Source organism: Oryctolagus cuniculus, chromosome 8, assembly GCF_964237555.1.
Source record: "Oryctolagus cuniculus chromosome 8, mOryCun1.1, whole genome shotgun sequence".
NCBI classification, from domain to species: Eukaryota; Metazoa; Chordata; class Mammalia; order Lagomorpha; family Leporidae; genus Oryctolagus; species Oryctolagus cuniculus.
The window spans coordinates 98,240,506-98,252,788 of record NC_091439.1 but is presented as its reverse complement, the minus strand read 5'-3'; the positions used below and the strand labels follow the sequence as shown (position 1 = coordinate 98,252,788).

The following is a 12,283-nucleotide window of genomic DNA, read 5'->3' as shown; positions in this document are numbered from 1 at the left end:
TTTAAAATTTTCTTCTTTTTAGGACTTAGATAACAGGTTATAACACTAGGTAATGACAGGGAATTTGAAGAAACACTGTCCCATAATTTGACAGATTCTCTTAAGAAAATTCTTGGCTGGCACCACGGCTCACTAGGCTAATCCTCCGCCTGCGGTGCCGGCACCCCGGGTTCTAGTCCTGGTCGGGGTGCCAGATTCTGTTCTGGTTGCTCCTCTTCCAGTCCAGCTCTCTGCTATGGCTCGGGAAGGCAGTTGAGGATGGTCCAAGTGCTTGGGCCCTGCACCTGCATGGGAGACCTGGAGGAAATACCAAATGGCCGCTACGGCCCGCACTCTGCGCTGATCCAAAGCCAGGAGCCAGGTATTTCCTCCCAGTCTCCTATGCGGGTGCAGGGCCCAAGCACTTGGGCCATCCTCCACTGCCTTCCCGGGCCACAGCAGAGAGCTAGACTGGAATAGGAGCAACAGGGACAGAACTGGTGCCCCAAACGGGACTAGAACCCGGGGTGCCGGCGCTGCAGGCGGGGGATTAGCCAAGTGTGCCGCGGCACCGGCCTAATATTATACCATTTTATATACAGGACTTGAGTATGCATGGATTTTATAGCACATAGAGGTCCTGCAATCCCCTGTGAATACCAAGGGATGACCACACTGTCTGGGTGCCAGAAGTGTGGGGCTCTGCCTGCCACTGGCTTCACTGTTGTAGTCCTGGTCCTAAGACACACACTTAATCCCATCTTTCCTCCCCAAAGTGAGAGGCATCTCTCTCTACACTGTGCTGTGTGAAGTTGGGGAAGGGAAGATAGGGGCAACTCCTTCCTCGCTGCCTTCCTCAATGTGTCTTTTCTTATTATTATATGAAAACTAGGCACTGTGGCCTCTCACCTAGCTTTCCCAGATCTTGTACAGGTAAACTGGAGCACGAAAAGGTGTTCAAATCGGTGTCTCTGTGGAAATACAGGTGGTGGGGGCTCTCACCCAGCAGTCATCTTGCTTCACTACTTTAGATGTTAACCTGGAAATAAACTCTATTTTTTTGATTTTTGGAATTATTGGTTACAAAAGAGCATGTCACTCCCCCTCTTCGTGGAGGAACGACACAGGACCCTGCGCTGTTCTTTTTGTCTGCTCGGCCCTTCCCGGGTTTGCTGCTGGTTCTTACCGGGTTGGCTACCGACCCTTCCACCTCTGTGGAAGGGCGGTTCCCCCTGCCGCTTTCCCCACTTCTGCGGGGGAGCAGCACACCGCCGGCCGGCTCTCTCGGAGGCTGCACAGGTGTTCCTTCAGATAGATGTTCCCCTTAGATGTTCCTGGTGCATGTTGTCTCTCTCCTCCTTTATAGTCCTCTTCCACCAATCCCAACTCTGCTACCCACAACGCCGAGTACGCTGCTCTCCTCCAATCAGGAGCAGGTCCTACAGTTTATTGGTTGAACTGGAGGCAGCTGTGTAGAAGCTGTTTCTCCCTTCTCAGCGCCATATTGTGGGAGAGCAGATGCATAGAATAAGTCTTAATTCCAGTAACTTAGTCTAGTCCGAGTTGCTCCCCACAGAGCAGATAAAAACCAACTGTTTTGTAGTATGGGGTACAAAAAAAAATTCCCACAACAATCCTGCTATGAGTAAGAACTGAATCTGACAATGAGGATAGTAGTCCTCTTAAATTCTACAACAAAAATAAAAGATACGGCTGCCAGGAGGGAGGGAGAAGGGGAATGAGGAGGAGAGTCTCAGTGAGGAGACTAAAGAGATCCTCCAGATATGCTGTACAACAACGTGCATGCAGTTAGTAGTGTACCATAAACTTAAAACGTTGTTCAGTGTATATCTTTTGTATTTATAACACATATATTCCAAAGGAAATGGCAAACGATAGAAATCAGAATAAAGATCATTATGAGTAGAGGTTATCAGAGAAAAGTTTCAGGAAGCAAACTGGGTTAAGTCCCAGGCCTTTTAAGACACACAGGATTTGGGAGCAGTGTTGTGGTGCAGTGGGTAAAGCCACCGCCTGCAGCACCAACATCCCATTTGGGTACCAGTTTGAGTCCCTGCTATTCCACTTCCTATCCAGCTGTGTGCTGATATGACTGGGAAAGCAGTGGAAGACTGCCCAAGGCCATGGGCCCTGCTACCCATGTGGGAGACCTGGAAGTAGCTCCTGGCTCCTGGCATCAGTCTGCCCAGCCTGGGCCATTGCAGCCATTTGGAGAATGCAAAAGCAGATGGAGGATCTCCCTCTATCTCTCCTCTCTTTCTGTAACTCTGCATTTCAAATAAATAAATAAATATTTTAAAAAGACACATAGGATTTGGGCATTCAGGGATTGTATACAAGTCTGGTTCGGGTTGGGTCTGGCATTGTGGTTTTAGTGGGTTAAGCTGATGCTTGTGATGCCAGTATCTCATATAAGCGTGGATTCAAGTCTGGTTGCTACAATTCTGATCCAGCTCCTTGGTAACACCCATGGGAAAGCAATGATAGAGGACCCAACTGCTTAGGCTGCTGCCACCTACATTGGAGACCTGGTCAGAGTTTCAGGCTCCTGGTTATGGCCTGGCCTGCCCATGGACACTGTAGCTATTTGGGGAGTGAACCAGAAGATAGAAGTGGTCGCTCACTCTCCCTCCCTCTCTTTTTATTTCTCCCTCTCTCTCTAATTCTGCCTTTCAAATAAACAAAATAAATCTTTAGAAAAAAAAAAACACATGTTCTTCGGAGGGGGTCAAGATGGTGGTATAGCAGCAAGGTGTGCCCCCCCCCACCCCGCAATCAGAGCTACAGCGGGTGGAGAGCAGCCATCTTGTTTGTTTACATTTGGGCATGAAAGAAGGTGGGCTCTGCTTTCGCCTTCCGAACGTGGGAACTTCAGTGGCGGGGACCACAGCGGTTTGGAGCGATTCCCCACTTGTCGCACAGGGGCCACAGAGATGGGGGGGGGGGGTTGAAAAACAGAAGCCCAGGCACTTTAGGGCAAACAAAGGAACAAGAAAACCGGCCCCAAGGGGCAGAGCTGGGCACCTCAAAGCCTTGGCACCAGCCTACTCAAGTTACCAGAAATAAACAAACGCTAGAAGGTAGAGCTGCCTGCTTACACTGACTATTGGTACAGACCCACAGCAGCCAATAGCAGAGGGAAATCAACCTGAAAATTAAGCCAAACAGAAATGCCAAAGAACAAAAGAAAAATCCTGAATAGGAATATAGAAGTACCTATGAACTCGCCAATAAGAAGAATTTGAAGTCATTCCCAAAAAAGAATTCAGAAAATTTATAATCAGATTACTTAGAAGTAATGAGAAACAGATTCAAGGTCTGAACGAAAAGCACGCCCAAGGATTAGAGATCCTAAAAAGAAGCCAGAATGAAATACTGGAAATGAAAAACTCAATTGACCATATAAAAAACACCGTGGAATCCCTCAGAAATCAAACAGATGAAATAGAAGAGCAAATATTAGAACTTGAAGACAAACTTTCAAAAATAATATAGTCAGATCACACACAGGAAGAAGAAATTAGAAAATTAAAAAATACAAGTGTTGTAATATCCGGATAATAGGAGTCCCTGAGGGTGTGGAAAGAGAGAATGGATTGGAAGGCGTCCTCAATGAAATAATATCAGAAAACTTCCAACAGAGGCAGACTGATAGAAGCAATCAAATTCAACAAATACTCAGGAGCCCCAACAAATTAGTCTAGAAGAGAAATTCATTGTGACACATTGTGGCAGCACTCAGCTCAGTGAAACACAAAGAACAAATCCTAAAATGTGCCAGAGAGAAATGACAAATCACATTCAGGGGTAATTTCATCAGATTCACCCCAGACTTCTCATTGCAAACATTACAGGCAAGGAGACAATGGCATGATATATTCCAAGTTTTAAAAGATGAACAATGCCAACCTGGAATACTATACCCTGCAAAGCTATCATTTATGAATGTGGGGGGAAATAAAGATCTTACACGAAAAACAGAAACTGACAGAATTTGTATCCTTGCATCTAACCCTACAACAATGGCTCAAAGACATGCTGCACACAGAAATACAAAAACAAGAACTTCACTACAAAAAAATACGAATGTAGAAAATGACCCAACTAAACTACAAGCAAATCTCAAAATACATAAACAGCTCGTTTAAGGAAACATGACTGGAAAAAGACCATATTTAACAATAGTCACACTGAATGTAAATGGCCTCAACTATACAACCAAGAGACACAGACTAGCTGATTGGATCAAAAAAGAGAATCCATCTATATATATGCTGCCCTCAGGAAATACACCTTATCAGCAAAGATGCACACAGACTGAAAGTGAAAGGATGGAAAAAGATACTCCAACCTAACAGAAATAAAAAAAAAAGCTGGTGTGGCCATCCTAATATCAGACAAAATAGACTTTAACACAAAAACTATTAAAAGAGACAAAGAAGGGCATTATATAATGATTAAAGGATCAATCCAACATGAAGACATTACTATTATAAATGTATATGCACCTAATTACAAAGCACCTGGCTACTTGAAAGAATTACTAAAGGACTTAAAGGGAGATATAGAATCAAATACAATAATAACAGGTGACTTCAACACCCCCCTTTCACCAATGGAGAGATCAACCAGACAGAAAACCAACAAGGAAACAACAGAGCTAATTGACGCTATAGACCAAATAGACCTAGTAGATATCTTCAGAGCCTTCCACCCACATCCACAGAGTTCACATATTTCTCCCCTGTACATGGAACATACTCTAGGATTGACCATATGCTAAGCTATAAAGGGAGCCTCAACAAATTCAAAAAAATTGAAATTATACCATGCATCTTCTCAGACCATAATTCAATGAAACTCGAAATCAACAACTTAAGAATCTCTACACCATATGCAAACACATGGAGAATGAATAACATGATTCTGAATGAACAGTGGGTCATAGAAGAAACCAAAAGAGAAATCAAAATTTTCTAGAAATAAATGAAAATGACAACACAACCTTTCCAAACTTGTGGGATACAGCAAAAGTAGTGCTAAGAGGAAAGTTTATAGCAATCGGTGCCTACATCAAGAAACTGGAAAGGAACCAAACAAATGACCTCTCCATGCACCTCAAGGATTTAGAAAAACAGCAGCAAACCAAAGCCAAACCCAGCAGAAGAAAAAAATACTAAAGATTAGAGAAGAAATAAGCAGAATTGAAATATTTGATATATGATATTTGAAGGGACAAATATCATATGTTCTCCCTGATCGATGACAACTAACTGAGCACCTAAAAGGAAACCTGTCAAAGTAAATGGACACTATGAGAAACAGTGACCAGATCAGCCCTTGTCATGACTGTTGAGGAACAACTTATTATTTTATTCTTTTTAGTATTTTTGTTCTACTTAATACCATTGGTTGAACTCTGTAATTAATACACAATTATTCTTAGGTGTTTAAAATTAAATGAAAAGTGATCTCTGTTAAATATAAGAGTGGGAATAAGAAAGGGAGGAAATATACAGTTCAGCACATGCTCACTCGGACTTATCTCCAATGGTAGAGCTAGAAATGGGCCAGGGGATTCCAACTCAATACCATCAAGGAGGCATGTACCAATGCCATCTCACTTGTTAAAGTGGTCAGTTTAACTACATACTTGATCAAAAAGATAGGTTAAGTGTCAAAGAGATTTCACAAATAAGACCAGTGTCTGCAAATAATGAAGGATAGAATTAAAAGGGAGAGAATGATCCTACGGGGGAAGCAGGATACACAGCAGACTCATAGAATGGCAAACGCTCTAAACAGCCCTCCGGCCTCAGAATCAACCCTTAAGCATTCAGATCTGGCTCAAAGGCCCATGAGAGTCTCGCAGGCATGGAAAGCCAAGACACTGTGGCAAAAATGACCTGATTGAAAGATCTCAGAATGAGATCCCAGCAGAAAAAACAGGCCATCAAAGAAGGGGGTACCTTTCTCTGAAGGGAGGAAGGAACCTCCACTCTGATATGGCCTTGCCTAAATAAGATCAGAGTTGGTGAACTCAAGAGGCTTCCATAGCCTTGACAGCTCACGACAAGAGCCTCGGGTGATTACTGATGTCATAAATAAGAGTGTCAATTGCTAAATCAACAATGGGAGTCACTGTGCACCTGCTCCCTATGTAGCATCTCTGTCCTGTGTGTTGTACTATGAGAATTAGCAGTAAAACTAGTAGTCGAACAGTACTCTATATCTGTGTGGCTATAATCTTTTGAAATCTTTACTTAGTATATACTAAGTTGATCATCTGTATATAAAGATAATTGAAAATGAATCTTGATGAAGAATGGGATGGGAGAGGGAGTGGGCAATGGGATGGTTGCGGGTGGAAGGGAGGTTATGGGGGAAAAGCCACAACAATGCAAAAGTTGTACTTTGTAAATTCATATTTATTAAATTTAAAAAAGGAAAAAAAAGACCAGTTCAGGCTGAACAGACACATATTCAACAGTATGGAAGAAATGGGCTTAAAACACAGGAAACAGTAGTTCATCTGGAGATGAGTGGAGTGTGTGAGAGGAAAAATAGAAAGTAGAATTCAGTGGCTGTTCTCTGATTAACAAATGTATTGCTAAACAGCTAAGCAATACAGATTTCATGTTTCCATAGAATATTAATTGAAAGTCTGAAACCTTTAGTATACGTTGAATGACAGGAATAAAACCCTCAAGATGTTAAACTTGCCATTCACAGTAACACGCAACAGCAGGCCTACGTAATATCAAAAAATTACATATGAGTGTATCCACATTTACAAGTGTGCTTATTTCTTGTACACTCACTAAAGATTTCAATAATTATAAATCTCAAACATTTACTGCCCTTAGAAGGATTCTCAATACTATTAAAATATGAAAGTAGCATAAATTAGTGCTTTTGCATTAAAGAACCTTTATCTAGTTAAGAACATAAACTCAAATCATGCAAAGAAATTAGACTATAACCAAGTAATTCATGTAAGGGTCAAATTAGTAGGTAGCTGCAGTGAAGGGGAAAATTGGGGAGGACTGGTTTAATCAAGGAAGGGTAGTCAGAGAGTCAGGATAGATTAGTGGTTAAGAAAATATGCTCAGGAATTATAATGAATTGCATTCAAATCCCTGTGGTATAATTAACTGTGATCTCGGGCAGCTGACTTATCTGCTTGGGAGGTTTAATACTCTAGAAAACTAAGAAGACTCTACAAAAATGGATATGAAGATCTAATTTTTAAAAAAGAATTATTTATTTATTTGAAAGACAATTACAGAGAGAGACGGGGAGGGGGGAGAGAGAGAGAGAGGGAGAGAGGGAGAGAGAGAGAGAGAGAGAGAGAGGGCTTTCGTCTGCTGGGTCACTCCCCAAAAGGCCATAATGGGCGAGGCTAGACTAGGTTGAAGTAAGGAACCAGGAACCCCCCAACCTCCCACAAGGGTGTCAGGGACCCAGGTACATGGGGCATCTTCCTCTGCTTTCCCAGGCGCATTAGCAGGGAACTGGAATGGATGTACAGGAGCTCCTTAGAGATGTGGCAGCTTAACCCACTAAACCACAATGCAGGTCCCGAAGATCTAAATTTATACCAGGCACTGAGTAGGAGCTCTACATCTTTCCCATGAGGTCAAATAAAAAAACAAAAATCAAAGAAAATATCTAAACACAATGGAGAATCCATCCACCATTCCATTTCACAAAATAAACACTTAAGATTTGTATTCTTAGAGAGAGAGTGTGAGGGTTCCTACTTTATCACCAGATGTTGTAAGGCCCACTTTTCCATGATAGCAAACATTCTGGGGTTACAGTATTTTTATTGACTGTCCAATTGTTCATAATGACGATTAAATCTTACATAACTCTTTTGTGCTAGACATTGTTCTGGGCACTGAAAATAAGAGGACTGACAAGATGGATAAAATCCCTAACTAATGGTTTTCTAATAGTTTGAAACCTTAATGTCTTCTAATCTTTCACTATTGCAAACTACACAGCAATAGTGATCTTTGTACATAAAGGTTTGCAAATGTCTCTTTATCTCTTTAACAACAATTCTATAAATAGAAACAAAACTATAAAAAACCATAAACTTCAGAAATACTCCTAAATACAATCATGATCTCTAAAAATAAATTAATAAATAGACTTACATCAATTTTGCTAAACTGAACAATACATGAGAGTATCCAATTAATCACACTCCTGCCAGAGTATTTTTTCATCAAATTGCTTATAGAATATATAGCTTCCAGGGCCAGTGCTGTAGCACTTTGGGTAAAGCCGCCACCTGCAGTGCAGGCATTCCATATGGGCATCAGTTCTGATCCAGTTCCCTGACAAAGGTCTGGGAAAACAGTGGAAAATGGCCTAAGTTCTTGGGTTCCTGCCATCCACGTGGGATACCTGAAAGAAGCTACTAGATTCTGGCTTCGGCCTGGCCCAGCCCTGGCTGATGCAGCCATTTGGGGAATGAACCAACAGATAGAAGATCTTTGTCTTTCCTTCTCTCTCTATTATTGCCTTTCAAATAAAAACATAACTTTTTATTAAAAAGATAAAAAATAATATATAGATTCCATCCTCACTGTCAATATTCAGCAAAAATATCTAGGGTTATATAACTACACTAAATATGTCAATCATGTTGTCAGCCAAGTAAATACCCTGATGTTTAAGGCTACTGTCAATTGCTATATGACCTAACACCATATCCCAGAAGACAGAATCTGGGACACACACCTTATCGATAGGCTGACAGGATATCAGAGAAATGAGTTGATATAAAGACTTTGGCTTGGGCAGTGCCATGGCTCACTAGGCTAATCCTCCGCCTTATGGCACCAGCACACTGGGTTCTAGTCCCGGTTCCCCTCTTCCAGGCCAGCTCTCTGCTGTGGCCAGGGAGTGCAGTGGAGGATGGCCCAAGTACTTGGGCCCTGCACCCCATGGGAGACCAGGATAAGTACCTGGCTCCTGCCATCAGATCAGCGCGGTGCTCCGGCCGCAGCACGCCGGCCACAGCAGCCATTGGAGGGTGAACCAATGGCAAAGGAAGACCTTTCTCTCTCACTGTCCACTCTGCCTGTCAAAAAAAAAAAAAAAAAAAAAAAAAAAAAAAAAAAAAAAAAAAAAAAAACCAGAAAGAATTTGGCTCACACCTTGGGCAATTATTTAGGATTTAAAACATACAGAGAATTAATCAGTTCTAATGGCTGAAATCAAAAGGATGGGTGGAGAGAGTGCGTGGGACTATGAAAAGGTCATGGAGAAAACAAAACTATTTATGAAGTAAAATCTTTGAGTGATCAATAGCCATGAGGCAGAGAAATAGGTACAAATGGTTCCTATTTAAATGCAAGAATTAGATATGGGAAGAAAATTGAACAAACTTGCTAACTCCACAACCGTGAAAGAACAGGAGTCTGTAAGAGGTACCAAGGAGGGAGCCCAAGGAAATCATACAGAACACAAGACATGGTTAAGAACTCTCCTGTTCCTTTCCCACCTGATAGAGACAACAGTCGTCCCAGCAGTACACCTATCAGCCTCCAAAGGGAGCACAAGAATGTGACCAGTAGTGACAGCGTGGCAAACACTGGAAAGCAGAGAAAAGGACTGTGCGGAGAGACTAAAAAAGGCTTAGCTTTGCCCTGGAGCAGAACTACAATTGTGTCCTTTCCATAAAACCATTCTTCAAAGTAATCTGGACAACCTTGTAACTCTGAAACCAAAGGGAACAAATACCATAATGCTTTCATATTTATAAAATATTTTCTCATAGGGTAAATTATCTCAATTTCCAAAAAGATCATGCAATATCCGCTGCAGTTATTATTCTCTGTGTTTTACAGATAGGTCTTAAAGAGATGAAATGATTCATTCCATCAATTCTTTTGATTCTAAATCATCTTCAATCAGAAAAATGTCTTAAATTATAAACATGGGCATTGTGTGCAGCAGTTAAGACACTGCTCGGCGTGCTTCTATACCATACTAGAGTGCCCAGGATCAAGTTTCTGCTCTGTTGTGCCCCTGATCCAGGATCCTGCAAACGTGCTCCCTGAGACCAAGTAGATGATGGCTCAAGTACTTGGGTCCCTGCCACCCACAGGGGAGACAAAATGGATTTCTTGGTTCCTGGCTTCAACCTGGCCCAATTCTGGCTGTTGTGGGCATTTGGGGGAATGATCCAGGGGATGGAAGATCTCTGTGTGTGTGTGCATGTGTGTGTGTGTGTTTCTATCACTCTGCCTTTCAATTAGTATGTTTAAAATAAATACAACCTAGGGCCGGCATTGTGGAACAGCAGGCAAAGCTGCCGCCTGTAATACTTGCTTCCCATAGGAGCGACAGTTTGTGTCCGGGCTGCTCCACTTCCAATCCAGCTCCCTGCTAATGGCTGGGGAAAAGCAGTGGGAGATAGCCCAAGTGTAGGGCCCCTGACACCCTCCTGGGAGATCCAGATGAAGCTCCTTGCTCCTGACTTCAGCCTGACCCAGCACTGGATGTTATGACAATCTGGGGAATGAACAACTAGATGGCAGATCTCTCTTCTGTCTTGCTGTTTCAAATAAATAAATCTTTAAAAATAAATAAAAACTTAAAAAATGATAAAGTCACAGAAATCATACCAGCCATCGGGATTACATACATCAACACAAAACACAAAAATGAACCATACATCAACAGGTTCACAGTATACCAGGACACAGAAACAAGGAAGCCACAGGTTATGACATAGTTAATTGCGATGGTGCTTTTATGCACAGGATATTAATTACAGAGCGAAGAACTGGAACTCAAATTTCAGTGGATGGCAGTGAATATCAACTGCTATTCAATGGATAGGAAGAAACAATAGGAATAGAAATCAAAGGAGGAAAAACTAACTAGATAGGGAAGACTTTGTGAAGGAGAGAGATAACAGTAGGTAGCACATCAAAGGTGGTCAATCAACTTTGATTGAATGAAGAAATGAGCTAACAATGACCTTAGAACCTAGTATTGAAGCATGAATAGGTGTTAGCTGAGCAGATAAAGAGACAGAAGGTTATTTTTAGGAAGATAAAATGACTGCACAACTTTGGGAAGCTGAGTTATTTGACATGGTTGGCAGGATGGGAGCATGTTTTAGAATTTGAATATTGAGAAGCGGTCAGGTGTCAAATCAAGCAGGGCTTTCTATGTCATTTTAAGAAACTTGGTACTGGCTGAATATGGAAAAGACATGCTGATTCTGACCAGGGGAAGCCAGCAGAAGAAAAGTGGAGAAGTGCCTGCCCAGAGGAGAGCTGGAGAGAAGTTTGCAGTGGAAATTCTACAGAAAGGAAAGGGATGCCATGGAGCAGCATAGAAAGTGTGGACGTGCAGCAGGGAGCAGGGACACCCTGCACGACTCCCACAGCTGAGGGCTGGAGGAGAAGCCAGCTTCTGAGAGCAAGCTGAGAGCAGGCTGCTGCAGCCGGTGTCACTGGTGATACTTCCCAAGGGAGAACCCTGGGGACCACACTGACTTTGAATCCGGTCTGGAACCCTAAGAGTAGGCAAGGTACCCACCTAATCTAGTGAAGGAAATGCATCTTTTTGTCTCGCCAGCCCCTGACAAGGGTGCCAGTAAGCAGCAGCAAGAAGGCACCATCTTGACACCAGTAGAGGCTGCAGGGGCTCTTCTGCAGGAGCTAGAAGCCAGGAGATTTTCTCAGACAGAAAAATCCATGTTCTTCACTGACTCTGAGCCTGGCTGGGAGGACTGATACAGAACTGGTGACTCACTTGGGACTGTGAGGTGCTCCCATCCTCTCGACCTATCACAGGCTCTGGGACTTAACCTGCCAAGTTGGAGCACCCACAGAAAGCTGCTCTGGGAATGTCTTTGCTTTTCCAAGGATGGGTCAAACTTGCAGGGTTGAGAGCAGATCTTCTGCACCCTATGACTGTGGGAGCCTTGTGTGCTCTGTGGGAATTCTGTAAATGATGATATGGCATGAGGTGTACCTGGGTCTCTGGACAATCACTGTATCTGGCATCAGAGGCACAGAGCTTCCCGACTGCCTACTGTGGGTCATTTCAGAGGGTTCTATGCTCACATTAAGGACACCACACACCCATTCTGCAGTGCATGAGCCAGTGCAAGTAGGGGTTGGACCCACTGTGGGCTAACCCCAGGCATTAATCATCTTAGAAGAGGAGAGGTGAGGTTGTGATTATGCCAACGGCCATGATAATCCCCTTCCCCATGCTGAAAATAGAGGAAATCTACCATGCCCAA

The 12,283-nt window shown here is 42.7% G+C and overlaps 1 long non-coding RNA gene across 43 annotated transcripts in view; it reads right to left on the bottom strand.

Annotated features, from left to right (window-relative positions):
* LOC103350790 (uncharacterized) overlaps nt 1-12,283 on the bottom strand; it is a 772,648-nt gene that overhangs the window by 362,682 nt on the left and 397,683 nt on the right. The window lies entirely within an intron of this gene.